This window comes from Stomoxys calcitrans, chromosome 5 (assembly GCF_963082655.1).
Source record: "Stomoxys calcitrans chromosome 5, idStoCalc2.1, whole genome shotgun sequence".
Classification (NCBI taxonomy): Eukaryota; Metazoa; Arthropoda; class Insecta; order Diptera; family Muscidae; genus Stomoxys; species Stomoxys calcitrans.
The window spans coordinates 131,629,424-131,646,087 of NC_081556.1; positions in this window are offsets into that span (position 1 = coordinate 131,629,424).

A 16,664-nucleotide genomic window follows, 5' to 3' on the forward strand; every position below is an offset into this window, starting at 1 on the left:
TCCTTAACTAAGCCTCGTAGAGCAAAACAAAGGTTAATTCGTGATCACTTCGGAAATTTTGTTTTTTTCATTAATATCAGCCAAAAAGTGAATTGTTCCCTTCCAAAACTTAAAATGGCCATATCTCCTTAACTAAGCCTTGTAGAGCAAAACTAAGGTTAATTCGTGATCACTTCGGAAAATTTGTATATTTGATGAAAATCGGCCAAAAAGTGAATTTTTCCCTCCCAAAACTTAAAATGGCCATATCTCCTTAACTAAGCCTCGTAGAGCAAAACTAAGATTAATTCGTGATCACTTCGGAAAATTTGTATTTTTCATGAAAATCAGCCAAAAAGTGAATTTTTCCCTTCCATAACTTAAAATGGTCATATCTCCTTAACTAAGCCTTGTAGAGCAAAACTAAGGTTAATTCGTGATCACTTCGGAAAATTTGTATTTTTCATGAAAATCAGCCAAAAAGTGAATTTTTCCCTTCCAAAACTTAAAATGGCCACATCTCCTTAACTAAGCCTCGTAGAGCAAAACTAAGGTTAATTCGTGATCACTTCGGAAAATTTGTATTTTTGATGAAAATCGGCCGAAAAGTGTATTTTTTCCTTCCAAAACTTAAAATGGCCATATCACCTTAACTAAGCCTCGTAGAGCAAAACTAAGGTTAATTCGTGATCACTTCGGAAAATTTGTATTTTTCATGAAAATCAGCCAAAAAGTGAATTGTTCCCTTCCAAAACTTAAAATGGCCATATCTCCTTAACTAAGCCTCGTAGAGCAAAACTAAGTTTTATTCGTGATCACTTCGGAAAATTTGTATTTTTCATGAAAATCAGCCAAAAAGTGAACTTTTCCCTTCCAAAACTTAAAATGGACATATCTCCTTAACTAAGCCTTGTAGAGCAAAACTAAGGTTAATTCATAATTACTTCGGAAATTTTGTATTTTTGATGAAAATCGGCCAAAAAGTGAATTTTTCCTTTCCAAAACTTAAAATGGCCATATCTCCTTAACTGAGCCTTGTAGAGTAAAACTAAGGTTAATTCGTGATCACTTCGGAAAAATTTTTTTTCCATGAAAATCAGCCAAAAAGTGAACTTTTCGCTACCAAAACTTAAAATGGCCATATCTTCTTAACTAAGCCTCGTAGAGTAAAACTAAGGTCAATTCGTGATCACTTTTGAAATTTTGTATTTTTCATGAAAATCAGCCAAAAAGTGAATTTTCCCTACCAAAATTAAAATTGCCATATCTCCTTAACTAAGCCTCGTGGAGCAAAACTAAGGTTAATTCGTGATCTCTTCGAAAAATTTGTATTTCCCATGAAAATCGGCCGAAAAGTGTATTTTTCCCTTCCAAAACTTAAAATGGCCATATCTCCTTAACTAAGCCTCGTAGAGCAAAACTAAGGTTAATTCGTGATCACTTCGGAAAATTTGCATTTTTCATGAAAATCAGCCAAAAAGTGAATTTTTCCCTTCCAAAACTTAAAATGGCCATATCTCCGTAACTAAGCCTCGTAGAGCAAAACTAAGGTAAATTCGTGATCACTTCGGAAAATTTGAATTTTCCATGAAAATCGGCCAAAAAGTGAATTTTTCCCTTCCAAAACTTAAAATGGCCATATCTCCTTAACTAAGCCTCGTAGAGCAAATTGAAAATTGGTATTTTTCATGAAAATCGTCCAAAAAGTGAATTTTCCAAAACTTAAAATGGCCATATCGCCTTGGCAAAGCCTCGTTGACTTTTTAAAAGTAGCAACAATTTGATTTCTTAAAAAACCTATAGGTTCATTATTTTCGTTTAAATACAGACTTAGGGCAAAAACTAAGTTAAGCTCTTTTGCCACAACTCCTTAGATATGTTGTCGCAGATTTTCCGTTATATTTTTCCCTAGCTGAGAATGGTTATAAATTGCAATTCTTTCCTTTCCACCTTTTTTTTTTTTTTGGTGGAGTGTTACCTCCCATTTTCATTTCTCTTTGTAATGTTAAGTAAATAAATAAGTTTTCTGATAAGCGATTTGGTTTTCCTCATGACTGAGGGGTGAGTTTGTTTACAGTTTTACCCCACGATGTCAACGTCATCGTCTGTGTCTGGTGGAGGGGATGGGAAATTCGTTTCTTGTTTTTGTTTTTTTTTTTTTTTTGTATTGTGGAAACGAAAACATTAAATTGATTTTCTTTGATGTTTGATGAGGTGTTTGCCAAGTTCTTTTCTTTAGACAGTGCATTGTGGTTGTTGTTGCGTCAAGATTCTGAAGTCTGTTGAAACAGATTTGCAGGCTTCGTTTCGTAGCTGCCTTTAAGAAAACAACAAACAATGATTTCAAAGATCTCCATCGTCTGTGTTGAGATTGTCTCACTGTCATGTCTTAGATTTTTCCATTGAGTTACAATGGAGGAGGGCGGGAGGTGAGCCTTACCTTGTTTTGGTTTGGGCTTTGTTGTTGTTTTGTTTTTCAATTTGCATTTTAATCAAATTCCTTAATCATTTTATGGTTTATGCTTCTTAGTTTTCTTTTCGTTTTTGGTATAATGTGTCTTTTTTGCTGTATCTCTCGCTCTTGACGTCTATTAGATACATTTTTAAGGGCCTAAATATGGGTCTAAGAAGGTCTGTCGAAGTTTGCTGTTAACATTTTTATATGTGAGAGCGTCTGTAGGTGTTCGTATAGGTTTCCTTTTTGTTTTTGTTGGCTTCTTTGCTCGAAAGGAGCATATAAAAATTTTCCACCTGACTGATGGCACGAGGAGTTAAGAAGAGTAAGAGCACAACGACAGACGTTGAGTTGAATCAGAAAGTTGATGCTTGGTAAAGTTTCACTGCTGCAAAAAGACATTAAACTCAATCATCCATACCGGGTTAAATTGGATAAAACATATGTTCACTTTTTTCCCTCCCTCCCGCCAAATATGTGCGCTTTTCTTCACAAAATAGCATATTTTTCATGTATAAATTACCCTTAACATTGAACTCGTTGACTTTGGTTAACCCTTTTCAAGGTAATGACTTTAACATTAGTTTCCTTTTCTTTATTTGGATGTTGCAGCAAAATTGGCAATTTTCATACCAACTAAAAACTTATAGAACATAAAAACTTGAAGACAAAAATAAAAATATGATGTTCTTTGTTAGTTGAGCTTAACATATATTGGGTTGCCCAAAAAGTAATTGCGGATTTTTCATATAGTCGGCGTTGACAAATTTTTTCACAGCTTGTGACTCTGTAATTGCATTTTTTCCTCTGTCAGTTATCAACTGTTACTTTTAGCTTGCTTTAGAAAAAAAGTGTAAAAAAAGTATTTTTGATTAAAGTTCATTCTAAGATTTATTAAAAATGCATTTACTTTCTTTTAAAAAATCCGCAATTACTTTTTGGGCAACCCAATACAATTTAAATTAGGAGAAATAGAGAAATCAATTTTTGCTTAAGGTAAATCAAAATTACGAAATTGTTAAAAAAAAAACTTTGAGGTCTTGTATCCTGCACCAGCTAAACATTCACCCAAAAATAAGTTTCACAGCAAAGGTATTAGGAAATATATAAGGATTCAGATAAGGTCCTATTGGTCTTGTTCAGAACAATGTGGTACTAGAACACGTTCTAAAATGCAGTAAATTCTGCAGCCGGGCAGACATTTTGATATCCACTACCATGGATACATTTCTAGTTCCTTCCATCTAATCCTTTCCTCCAAACTCCAGAAAAATCGACAAGCTTCCAGCTTTATTCAAATAGGGGCCATATTTGAATAAAACTGAAAGCTTTTCGATTTCGGAAATACTGCTCAAGGCTGTTGCACACCACTTAGGTTAGGTTAGGTTAGGTTGAAAAGAGGGTGCAGATATTAATCCGCCCCATGCCACTATGGACATACACCTAAGCCAGTAATCGGCTTGTTGTGCGCTCTAAAAACTATAAAGTAACCTCTACAAAAAAAATTTTAAGTTAGGAATTCCGCGCTACTTACAAAATCCTTAATTGTTTTCAATGCCACTCCCCTAAGTTGGTTCATGTCTGATATTGTGTCTCCACCTAAGTACCGGTATCTGTTGGACGCGAAAGTCGGGCAATGACAAAGGAAATGCTCCAACGTCTCATCAACTTTCCCGCATGCCCTACACATGCTATCACTTGCCGCACCGAGTTTACAGAAGTGAGCTCGTAGTCCTATGTGTCCTGTTATGATACCAATAACTTTACTGACCTCCTTCTTACTTCCTTTCACTAACGGTCTCGTCTTCTCACGATCTGGATCGCCCCATAGGATTTTTCGCCGTCCTACCGACCGTTTCGCTGTTCCACAATGTTGCATGCGCATTCGTCGTCCACTCCCTTAACTCAGACTGCGTCGACCCGAAAGGATTCGGGTTCCTGGGTCCTCCGGACTTCACCGCCAAATCGTCTGCCCTTTCATTTCCCCTTACTCCGTTATGGACCGGCACCCAAACGATGCGGATTTTGCCATCCTCAGAGAAGGCGTTAATCTCCTTCTTACAGTGCAAGACTGTTCGTGACCTTACCGTCCTGGTTGTTATTGCCCTTATGGCAATTTTACTGTCGGTAAAGATATTCAGACTCGACGTCCTCGTGTTAGCACCACACCACTTCAAGCATTCTGTGATCGCCCGGATCTCCGCCTGCAGGACCGTATTATGGTCAGGCAGTCTAAAACAGATGTCAGTCCCTGGGCTTTCAATAAAAACCCCCTGGCCCACTCTGTCCTCTAGCCTTGATCCATCCGTGTAACATGATCTTCCAGATGGCAATACTAGGGTTCCGTCAATCCAAGACTGTGCCGATGGCAGCAGTGCGTCGCACTCGACTTCAAGGTTCATCTCAGGTATCCGATCGGAAACCTCTCCACTTCCTTCCAGGTTTCCTATCGTCACCTCGATTATACCGCGATGGTATGAGCTGATCCCATCCTCAATCCATTCTCCCATAGCCTTAAATCTCATAGCCGTAGTGGCTGCGTCACACTTAATCTGTATGTCAATGGGTCGGATATCTAAAATAGTCTCCAGTGCCCTAGTGAGCGTGGTCCTCATTGCACACCACTTACGACATCCATATAGGATGTTAATTTGGTAGATGAATCAATATAGCACTAATATATCAATCGGATCCAGAACGTTTTCGGCAGCCATGTTGCGCCAAAGGTCAAAACGACTCCTTATTCCACATTCTCAGATGTGTCTTAATAATGAGCTTAATACCCTTAATCGGGAGATGGGTGTAAATGGCAGCCATATCCACATATGTTCCAATTTGACCCATCTAAGAATTTAACCAGCATACAGACAACAAGTGAAAAGGCATCAAGTTCGGCCGGACCTTAAATCGAGAGATCGGTCTACATGGCAGCTATATCCAAATCTGGACGGATCTGAGCCAGATTGCAGAGAGATGTCGAAGGGCCTGACAAAACTCAAGTTTCGGCGAAATTGGACAATAAATGCGCCATTTATGGGTCCAAGACAAATAACCGAGAGACCGGTCTATATGGCAGCTATATCCAAATCTGGACCGATCTGGGCGAAATTGAAGAACAATGTCGATGGCCTTAACACAACTTACTGTCCCAAATTTCGGTGACATCGGACAATTAATGCGCCTTTTATGGGCCCAAAACCTTAAATCGAAAGATCGTCTATAGGGCAGCTATTGTATATCCAAATCTGGGCCGATCTAAGCCGAATTGTGGGTCATAAAGATAAGGGAGAAATTGGTGCAGGCCACGTCACTGGGAGACATTTTATTACCACTGTTATGGGTGTCCACTGGATACTTAGACCCACTGGGTACTTAGACCCAAATTTTAATACCATATTCCTTTTCTGGTCTCCAATACCTTTCATTTGGTACCCTTATTGTGCCCATCGGACCACTTTTGGATATGGGTGGCGTTTTTGGGGTAAGGGGAGGGTCCACCTCCACCCGATATCTAAAAATTATATAGACTATGTTTCCTTTCAGACAAACGTACACAATCTACGAAAATTATACCCATTTTATTTCATAATGAGTCTAACGGCGTTTTTGAGGGGTGGCGTGACCCCCTATACTCGGATCTGATTTTGTATGCCAGATTCGAAATCTACTCCTGAATACCTTTCTTTTTTTTGGGGTTGGGGCGGCCCGATGGTATGTGCTTATCGAATTTTAATGCCATATTCGTATTCTAATCTCCAATACCTTTCATTTGATGCCTATATTGTCCCGATCGGTCAATTTTTGATTTTGGGTTGTTTTTTTTGGCATAAGGGGGAGAGTCCGTCCCCCTTCCGATACCGAAAAATTATATAGCCTATGTTTCCTTCCAGACAAACCTACACAATATGCGAAAATTCCGAGAAAATCGGTCCTGCCGTTTTTCAGTCTATACGGAATAAACAAACCTTTCTTATATCCGTGATTGGCTAATGTGCCCATTTTGGGCGTTTTTGTGGGGGTGGGGTGACCCCCTATACTTTTACATGAAATATGCCAGATTTGTGAACTACTCCCCCATACTTTTCATTTGATACCCATACTGTCCCTATCGGTCAACTTTTGATTTTGGGTGGCGTTTTTGGGGTAACGGTGGAGGGTTCGCCCCCTTTCGTTATGAATAAATTATAAATCCTAATTCTAATACCTGACCATATTCGTAATCTACTCCCGAATACCTTTCATTTGAGTCTCATATTGTCATGATCGTCAAATAATCCAATTTTAAGGGGTTTCGGGGCTGGGGCGACCCCCCAGGTACTTGGACCTTACTTTAATTATGAAATTCGTACTCTACTCTTGAATACTTTCATTTGAATCCCATATTGTTCCGATCGCTTCACTTTTATTTTTGGGTAGTATTTTTGGGGTAAGGGGGTGGGTCCGCCGCCTCCCGATATCAAAAACCAGTAAGCAAGGGAAAAAGTCGGGCGGTGCCGACTGTATAATACCCTACACCTACCCTATAAGTACAATGTGGGAGCTATATCCAATCCTGAACCAATTTTGATGGACTTCGGCGAGCAAATATGTTTAAACTGTATTAACTAGTTTGACAAATGACAACATCATTGCAAATCGTCGAGGAAAGCGTTGTGGAAAATTTTGGCAAGATTGGTCAAACAATGCGCTTGCAGTGGCTCTTGGGGTGAAAATCTGGCGATATACATGTATGATGGCTATATTTAAATCTGGGCCAATTTCTATGAAATTCAGCAGTAATATCGAGAGTTATAAGAAAATCCTTCCTGCCGAATTTCGAGAGAATCGGGTAACAAGTGACTATTTTATTGCATTATTTCTGCAAATCGGACGAACATATATATGGGAGCTATATCCAAATCTGAACCGATTTTATTGAAATTCACCTGTAATGTCGGGAGTCATAAGAAATTCCTTCCTTCCAAATTTCGAGAGAATCGGGCAACAAGTGACTATTTTATTGCATTATTACTGAAAATCATACGAACATATATATGGGAGCTATATCCAAATCTGAACCGATATTAATGAAATTCAGCAGTAATATCGAGAGTCATAAGAAAATCCTTCCTGCCGAATTTCGAGAGAATCGGGTAAAAAGTGACTATTTTATTGCATTATTACTGCAAATCGGACGAACATATATATGGGAGCTATATCCAAATCTGAACCGATTTTATTGAAATTCACCTGTAATGTCGGGAGTCATAAGAAATGCACTCCTGCCAAATTTGGAGAGAATCGGGCAACAAGTGACTTTTTTATTGCATTATTACTGCAAATCGGACGAACATATATATGGGAGCTATATCCAAATTTTAACCGATTTTATTGAAATTCACCTGTAATGTCGGGAGTCCTAAGAAAATCCTTCCTGCCAAATTTCGAGAGAATCGGGTAACAAGTGACTATTTTGTTGAATTATTACTGCAAATCGTACGAACATATAAAGGGTGATTTTTTTGAGGTTAGGATTTTCATGCATTAGTATTTGACAGATCACGTGGGATTTCAGACATGGTGTCAAAGAGAAAGATGCTCAGTATGCTTTGACATTTCATCATGAATAGACTTACTAACGAGCAACGCTTGCAAATCATTTTCAGTGAATGGGCCCTAGAAAAGTTGGCAGAAAATCCGCTTTTTTATCGACAAATTTTGTTCAGCGATGAGGCTCATTTCTGGTTGAATGGCTACGTAAATAAGCAAAATTGCCGCATTTGGAGTGAAGAGCAACCAGAAGCCGTTCAAGAACTGTCCATGCATCCCGAAAAATGCACTGTTTGGTGTGGTTTGTACGCTGGTGGAATCATTGGACCGTATTTTTTCAAAGATGCTGTTGGACGCAACGTTACGGTGAATGAACACATTTCGAACCGAACACTGATTTTGGTAATAAAATTCAATGATTTGCAAGTCCTGGTTGTTATTGGCTTTATGGCAATTTTACTGTCGCTAAAGATGTTCAGACTCGACGTCCTCGCATTAGTAACACACCACTTCACGCATTCCGTGATCGCCCGGATCTCCGCCTGCAGGACCGTATTATGGTCAGTCAGTCTAAAACAGATCTCAGTCCCTGGGTTCTCAATGTAAACCCCCAGGCCCGCTTTGATCCATCCGTGTAACATGATCTTCCAGATGGCAATACTAGGGTTCCGTCAATCCAAGACTGTGCCGATGGCAGAAGTGCCTGGCACTCGACTTCAAGGTTCATCTCAGGTATCCGATCGGAAACTGCTCCACTTCCTTCCAGGTATCCTATCGTCACCTCGATTATACCGCGATGGTATGAGCTGATCCCATCCTCAATCCATTCTCCCATCGCCTTAAGTCTCATAGCCGTAGTGGCTGTTTCACACTTAATCTGTATGTCAATGGGTCGGATATCTAGAATAGTCTCCAGTGCCCTAGTGGGCGTGGTCCTCATTGCACACCACTTACGACATGCATATAGGATGTTAATTTGGTAGATGAGCCAATATAGCACTAATATATCAATCGGATCCAGAACGTTTTCGGCAGCCATGTTGCGCAAAAGGTCAAAACGACTCTTATTCCACATTCTCAGATGTGTCTTTTATGAGCTTAATACCCTTAATCGGGAGATCGGTGTAAATGGCAGCCATATCCACATATGTTCCAATTTGACCCATCTAAGAATTTAACCAGAATACAGACAACAAGTGAAAAGGCGTCAAGTTCGGCCGGGTCAAACTTTGGATAGAATGTCCGACTATGACCCTGAACGCCTGGATTCGAATCCTGGCGAGACCATCAGAAAAAATTTTCAGTGGTGCTTTTCTCCTCATAATGCTGGCAACATTTGTGAGGTACTATGCCGTGTAAAACTTCTCTCCAAAGAGGTGTCGCACTGCGGCACGCCGTTCGGACTCGGCCATAAAAAAGAGGCCCCTTATTTTCTTTGAGCTTAAACTTGAATCGGACTGCACTCATTGATATGTGAGAAGTTTTCCCCTGTCCCTTAGTGGAATGTTCATGGGCAAAATTTGCAATTTGCAATAAGTACAAGTCATTGTTCAATTTTGTAGCTATATCCAAATAAAGACCGATCTGAACCATATACGACACGGATGTCGAAAAGCCTAAACATAAGGCACTGTGTCGAAATCGCATTATTATTTCGCCTTTTATGGGCCCAAACCTTAAATCGAGAGATCGGTCTACATGGCAGCTATATCCAAATCTGGGACCCATTTCGAACCGAACACTGATTTTGGTAATAAAATTCAATGATTTGCAAGCGTTGCTCGTTAGTAAGTCTATTCATGATGAAATGTCAAAGCATACTGAGCATCTTTCTCTTTGACACCATGTCTGAAATCCCACGTGATCTGTCAAATACTAATGCATGAAAATCCTAACCTCAAAAAATCACCCTTTATATGGGAGCTATATCCAGATCTGAACCGATTTTATTGAAATTCACCTGTAATGTCGGGAGTCATAAGAAATTCCTTCCTTCCAAATTTCGAGAAAATTGGGCAACAAGTGACTATTTTATTGCATTATTACTGCAAATCGGACGAACATATATATGGGAGCTATATCCAAATTTGAACCGATTTTTACCAATTTAAATAGGCTTCGACTCTAGACCGAAAAACACGTCCATACCAAGTTTGAAGATGATCGGATGAAAATTGGGACTTGTAGTTTGTGCACAAATTAACATGGACAGACGGACAGACAGACGGACGGACAGACAGATAGACGGACATAGCTAAATCGAATCAGAAAGTGATTCTGAGTCGATCAGTATACTTATCAATGGGCCTATCTCTCTACCTTTTGGGTGTTACAAACTAATTCACTAAGTTGTAATACCCTGTACCACAGTAGTGGTGTAGGGTATAAATATATAGCTTATGTTTCCTTCCAGACCAGCCTACACAATCTGTGAAAATTTCAAGGTAATCGGTTCAGCCGTTTTTGAAACAAACAAACAAACACGAATTGATTTTTATATATAAGATTTCGCTTACAGACTTGAGTTCGTTAATGTTGAATATGGTATTGCCTTCTAGCAAACCATTTTATTATGGAGGTGGTGATCCTTGTCAAGCTCGATAAGTAAGTGAGCTCATTCCGGTCCATAGAACCGATCGCCTTGGGAACATCATGATAATTGGTTATTGATAGACGCCATTAGCTCGCCTTGTCATATCGAGTTTCATAGGCACTCAGTATTGAAGCAAGAGCCGGTGCCAGCTGGCCTCTCAATGAGACTCTCTACACGATATCGCATATTGTCCGTGACTGCAGTTGCAGCTACTCCATATATGCAGCATCCCACTATGCACAACCTATGTAGGCAGCCGGTAGCTCTAACTCACACTCACACTGAGCTTCTCGTAATGACGATGAGCACCAAATAAATTGGAACTGCGAGTTCCAAGCCGTGTGCTGCTCATGGTAATCCTGCGCCGGGGCTAACTAAATAATCTTGGATTGTAGTTTAAACACAAAAATCCCCATGAATGAATGCAAAAGCTAAATTGCCCATAAAAATCCCATTAAGGATCAGGGGCAAACTTCTCACATATCAATGAGTGCTATCCGATTTAAGTTTACTCTCAATGATAAGGGTTCTCTTTTTTTATAGCCGAGTCCGAACGGCGTGCCGCAGAGCGACACCTCTTTAGGGAGAAGTTTTTACATGACATAAACCTCACAAATGTCGCCAGCATTAGGAGACGATAGCCACCGTTGAAATATTTTTTTTCATGTTCTCGCCAGGATTCAAACCCAGGCGTTCAGCGTCATAGGCGGACATACTAACCTCTACGCTATGGTGGCCTCCACCACCATGAATCAGTGGTTGGGGGTAAAAAGTTTTTTCCCATTTTACTTGTTTCTGTAACAATTTTGAAACTTGACTCTTTCATTGGGCTTAAAAATTTTCACTCCAACCCAAAAAGTGTGTCAAATATCAGTAAAGTATTATCTGAAACAGATGGTTCTCCTACGAACACATTGTGTTGTACTTCTTTATATTGAAAATGAAAACCTTTGGTAAAAAACTTGTTTTATCATCAAATCGCAGATACCGCTCTTTCTCAACGTCATTAATTTTTATCTCATTAACGGTCTACTTTTCATGGGTCTAATTCAAGCATTTTTATCGGCTTCCCAGCAATAATGTTGGCTGCCACTTACAATTTCCGTTGCAGAATTTTAATTTCTGACAGTGATTTCCTACGCATTTAATTTTAACGCCCCCACCATTAGAGAACAACGCAATTATTTACCTACAATGAAGGAAGTTTTTGCTTTTCTGCTGTTTATCTAAATTGGGAAGAGCAGAAAGCAAGTTTGGCCCGTCTTGGTAACTGCACCCCAGGGACAATCACACTGCTTAAGTTGGCCAAAAAGAAAAAAGCGGAAAAAACAAAAGCAAAAGCAAATCAACATCAAATGAACTTCTTGTTTTAGCCAAAAACCTAACAGAAAACAAAAACGAGCCAGAAAACAAAACTTTTTAATACCATTATTAATATGAAACCGACAGGGTTAAATTACATTCATTCCTACCTTTAGACTTTGAAGGCAAGACAGAATATATTTCACTGCTCTTCATTTCCGTTTGCACACTAATTTTGGGTAAGAGCATCATCTGTATCTGAAATACAGATGAGAGTATAGGACTAAGGGACCCTCTTTTTGTCGAAATGTTACATTGAATATCTTGGCAAAAGTTGCTGCCATATTGTCAAATGAAACAAAAAAAAAACTTTTTGGCCCGGTTTTTTTTTGCTACTTTTTTCCATTGGCATTTGTATGAGTTTTTGCATGTTTGGGTGTGTGTGTGTGTGGGGTGTTTGTTTGGCTGGCGCTTTTCTATTTTCTCTCAACACTGATTTATATGTTTCAAATGGCTGGCATGCAGCAACAGTTTCTTTTATTTGCCTTTCCAAAGAACACCCCCATCCTCTTTGCCATTCCCCTAGGTGCAGATGAAGGCGCAGATAATATGAAGGCATAACTTTTGCCTAACAAGTCGTAGACACCTTTTCAAAAGCCAATGCAGAGATGAAGGAAAAATGTTCATTCATTTTAAAGTTGTTGCAATTTGTTGTAAAATTGTATCCTAATAAACCTTTGTTGGACAAAAGGCGGTCTTTCCTCCTGATTTTTTCGACATTTGGTAAGGCATTCATCTGTGAAGGGTACCTTTGCGCAGAGGTAAGAATGTCCACCTCTGACGTTGAATGCCTGGGCTCGAACCCGACCGATCTCGTGATTAAATGTCTTTAGCTCATAAAAGGCCCCATTTCAATGTGATTTTGGTTTTGCAATTGTCGATGCCTTTTTATACCCTCCACCATAAGTTGGGGGGTATACTAATTTCGTCATTCTGTTTGTAACTACTCGAAATATTCGTCTGAGAGCCCACAAACTATATATACTCTTGATATTCTTGATCGTCGCGACATTTTATGTTGATCTAGCCATGTCCGTCCGTCCGTCCGTCTGTCTGTCGAAAGCACGCTAACTTCCGAAGGAGTAAAGCTAGCCGCTTGAAATTTTGCACACATACTTCTTATTACCATAGGTCGGTTGGTATTGCAAATGGGCCATATCGGTCCATGTTTTGATATAGTTGCCATATAAACCGATCTTGGGTCTTGACTTCTTGAGCCTCTAGATTGCGCAATTCTTATCCGATTGGAATGAAATTTTGCACGACGTGTTTTGTTATGATACCCAACAACTGTGCCACGTATGGTTGAAATCGGTATATAACCTGATATAGCTGCCAATTTAACCGATCTTGGGTCTTGACTTCTTGAGCCTCTAGAGGGCGCAATTCTTATCCGATTGGAATGAAATTTTGCACGACGTGTTTTGTTATGATATCCAACAAATATGCCAAGTATGGTTTAAATCGGTCCATAACCTGATATAGCTGCCATATAAACCAATCTTGGGTCTTGACTTCTTGAGCCTCTAGATTGCGCAATTCTTATCCGATTGGAATGAAATTTTGCACGACGTGTTTTGTTATGATACCCAACAACTGTGCCACGTATGGTTGAAATCGGTATATAACCTGATATAGCTGCCAATTTAACCGATCTTGGGTCTTGACTTCTTGAGCCTCTAGAGGGCGCAATTCTTATCCGATTGGAATGAAATTTTGCACGACGTGTTTTGTTATGATATCCAACAAATATGCCAAGTATGGTTTAAATCGGTCCATAACCTGATATAGCTGCCATATAAACCGATCTTGGGTCTTGACTTCTTGAGCCTCTAGATTGCGCAATTCTTATCCGATTGGAATGAAATTTTGCACGACGTGTTTTGTTATAACATCCAACAGCTGTGCCAAGTATGGTTCAAATCGGTCCATAACCTGATATAGCTGCCATATAAACCGATCTTGGGTCTTGACTTCTTGAGCCTCTAGATTGCGCAATTCTTATCCGATTGGAATGAAATTTTGCACGACGTGTTTTGTTATGACATCCAACAACTGCGCCAAGTATGGTTCAAATCGGTCCATAACCTGATATAGCTGTCATATAAACAGATCTGGGGATTTGACTTCTTGAGCTTCTAGAGGGCCCAATTCCTATCCGTTTTGGCTGAAATTTTGCATGACGTATTTTATTCTTACTTTCAACAACTGTGTGAAATAACGTTCAAATCGGTCCATAACCTGATATAGCTGCCATATAAACCGATCTGGGATCTTGACTTCTTGATCCCTAGAGGTCGCAATTATTATCCAATATGCCTGAAATTTTGTACGACGGATCCTCTCATGACCATCAACAAACGTGTTTTTTATGGTCTGAATCGGTCTATTGCCCGATACAGCTCCCATATAAATCGTTCTCTCTATTTTACTTCTTGAGCCCCCAATGGGCGCAGGTCTCCAACATATAATTTAATTGTGGTCCGAACCGGACCATATCTTGATATCGCTCTAATAGCAGAGCAAATCTTTTCTTATATCCTTTTTTGCCTAAGAAGAGATGCCGGGAAAAGAACTCGACAAATGCGATCCATGGATTCGGCCCGGCCGAACTTAGCACGCTTTTACTTGTTTCTGTTAGGAACATTTTTTGATGAATCTATGGAAAACGACCACCTTAATAAACTTTTGTGGGACAAAAGGCGGATTTTCCTCCTGATTTTCACGACATTTGGTAAGGCATACATTTGTGAAGGGCACTGTAGCGCAGAGGTAAGCAAGGTCCGCCTATAACGTTGAATGCCTGGCCGCGATTGCTGGCGAGAACATCAGCAGTGGTTATCCGCTTCTAATTCTGGCAACATTTGTGAGTTACTATGACAAATGTAACCCACTAATGTGAAAATATTAATCATTCTATTTTATTATAACTTCATTACCATATCCATAGTTATATCTTAATAGGTGCTGGTCTGGATCATAATTTATTCAGGTCCCTAGAATTCTTATACAAGTCACAGTTTCAACGAAATCAAGCAATAAATCCGCTTTTTTGGGACTAAGATCCGAAAATGGATTTACTTTCTTTTAAAAAATCCGCAATTACTTTTTGGGCAACCCATTACTATGGTATGCAAATTCTCCCCAAGGAGGTGTCGTATTGCGGCACTCCGTTCAAAATGGGCTTTAAAAAGGAGGCCTGTTATCATTGAGCTAAAACTTGAGTTGGACAGCATTGATATGTGAGAAGTTTGCCCTGTTCCTTTATGAAATGTTAATGGACAAATTTGTAATTTGCATACATCTGTGCTTGTATTTATCCCATACGGGCGAACGTAAAATGTCTTAACATGCTTTAAATTGAACTAACCATTTTAGCCGAGTGTATATTACAACAACTTATCTTTAAGACTATGTTGCAAAATAGACATAAATATTTTGGGTAAACTTTTGAAACCTCATATGGATCTGAAGTTTGTGTGCTGCAATCGTGCGTGCCCTTTCCCCATACAACAAGACAAAAGTATTGGGGAGTTGTAACTAAACCGGAAAAGAAACTCAAATGGGGAAATTTGTTAAAATTTCTGTTTACCAATTCTTCTTAATACTCGTGCACCATAGCAAAGCAAAGAATGGTGGCTCAGGTCGGCTCGACTCTACTCAGCTCGGCTCAGCTCAACTCAAACTCCATTCAGTGTTTTTGCAAGTTCCCCAGCATCTTTAGAGCATTTCAAGTGTTTGATATCCTGGTTGGTTTGCTCCCAGCCCAGCCGTTCACTCACTCATTCATTCATCCATTGCCTTATAGGGCTCAGAGTCAGTCATTCATGGCATTCATACATTTGCAAACTTTCGACGGTTTCGTGTGTCGATGCCGGTGTTACAGAGAAATACAGGCAACGGTCTATCGGTCTCAGGGGACTCATATTTTAACTGAAGTGTATTAATAAATTACCGCATTACGTAGCGTATTTTTATATACATAAAAGTCAAATAACATTGAGGCATTGAGACAAACAGACAGACAGACAGACACACAGACAACTGGAGAGATATAGGGATAGAAATGCTTAAAGTATTGCACAAACGAATCGAAAACCAGACAGACAAACAACTGTAGACAGATTCATACAAACTCACGACAGACATATACACATACAAAAATAAGGTGCTTGTACAGGTTTATAGACAGCAACATGTCTACATATCCTTGAAGAGTACAGTAGGCTCACATTATATCACATACATACTGACAAGGATATTTTATATACATTAAATTCCTGAGAAATCCTTAGAAGGTCAAATTTTTAAGGTTTACGATAATATTTTATATACATTAAATTCCTGTGAAATCCTTAGAAGGTCACATTTTTAAGGTTTGCCATAATGGCAAATTTTTCTGCGAAAATTAAATGTTGACATACATGTAAAACAACACGGGCTAATGTTAAATAGGGAACAACACGCATTGACCTAATGTGCAATGAATACAAAATTTCGATTAGAGGAGCTGAAAACATACAATTTCTTTGGAATGCTTACAGTGAACATAAATTTCTTAAATAAAATTCTTAAGAAATTTGTTTGTGAAAGTTTCTTGAGTATTTAATAATAACGACCAGAGATGGTTGGTTTATTAGGATAATTGTATAAAACGTATAAAAAGTAGTAAACGTCATAAACCTCAAAAGTGCTCCACAAATAAAGGGTGATAAGTTCGACCGGGCCCAATCTTATATACCCTCC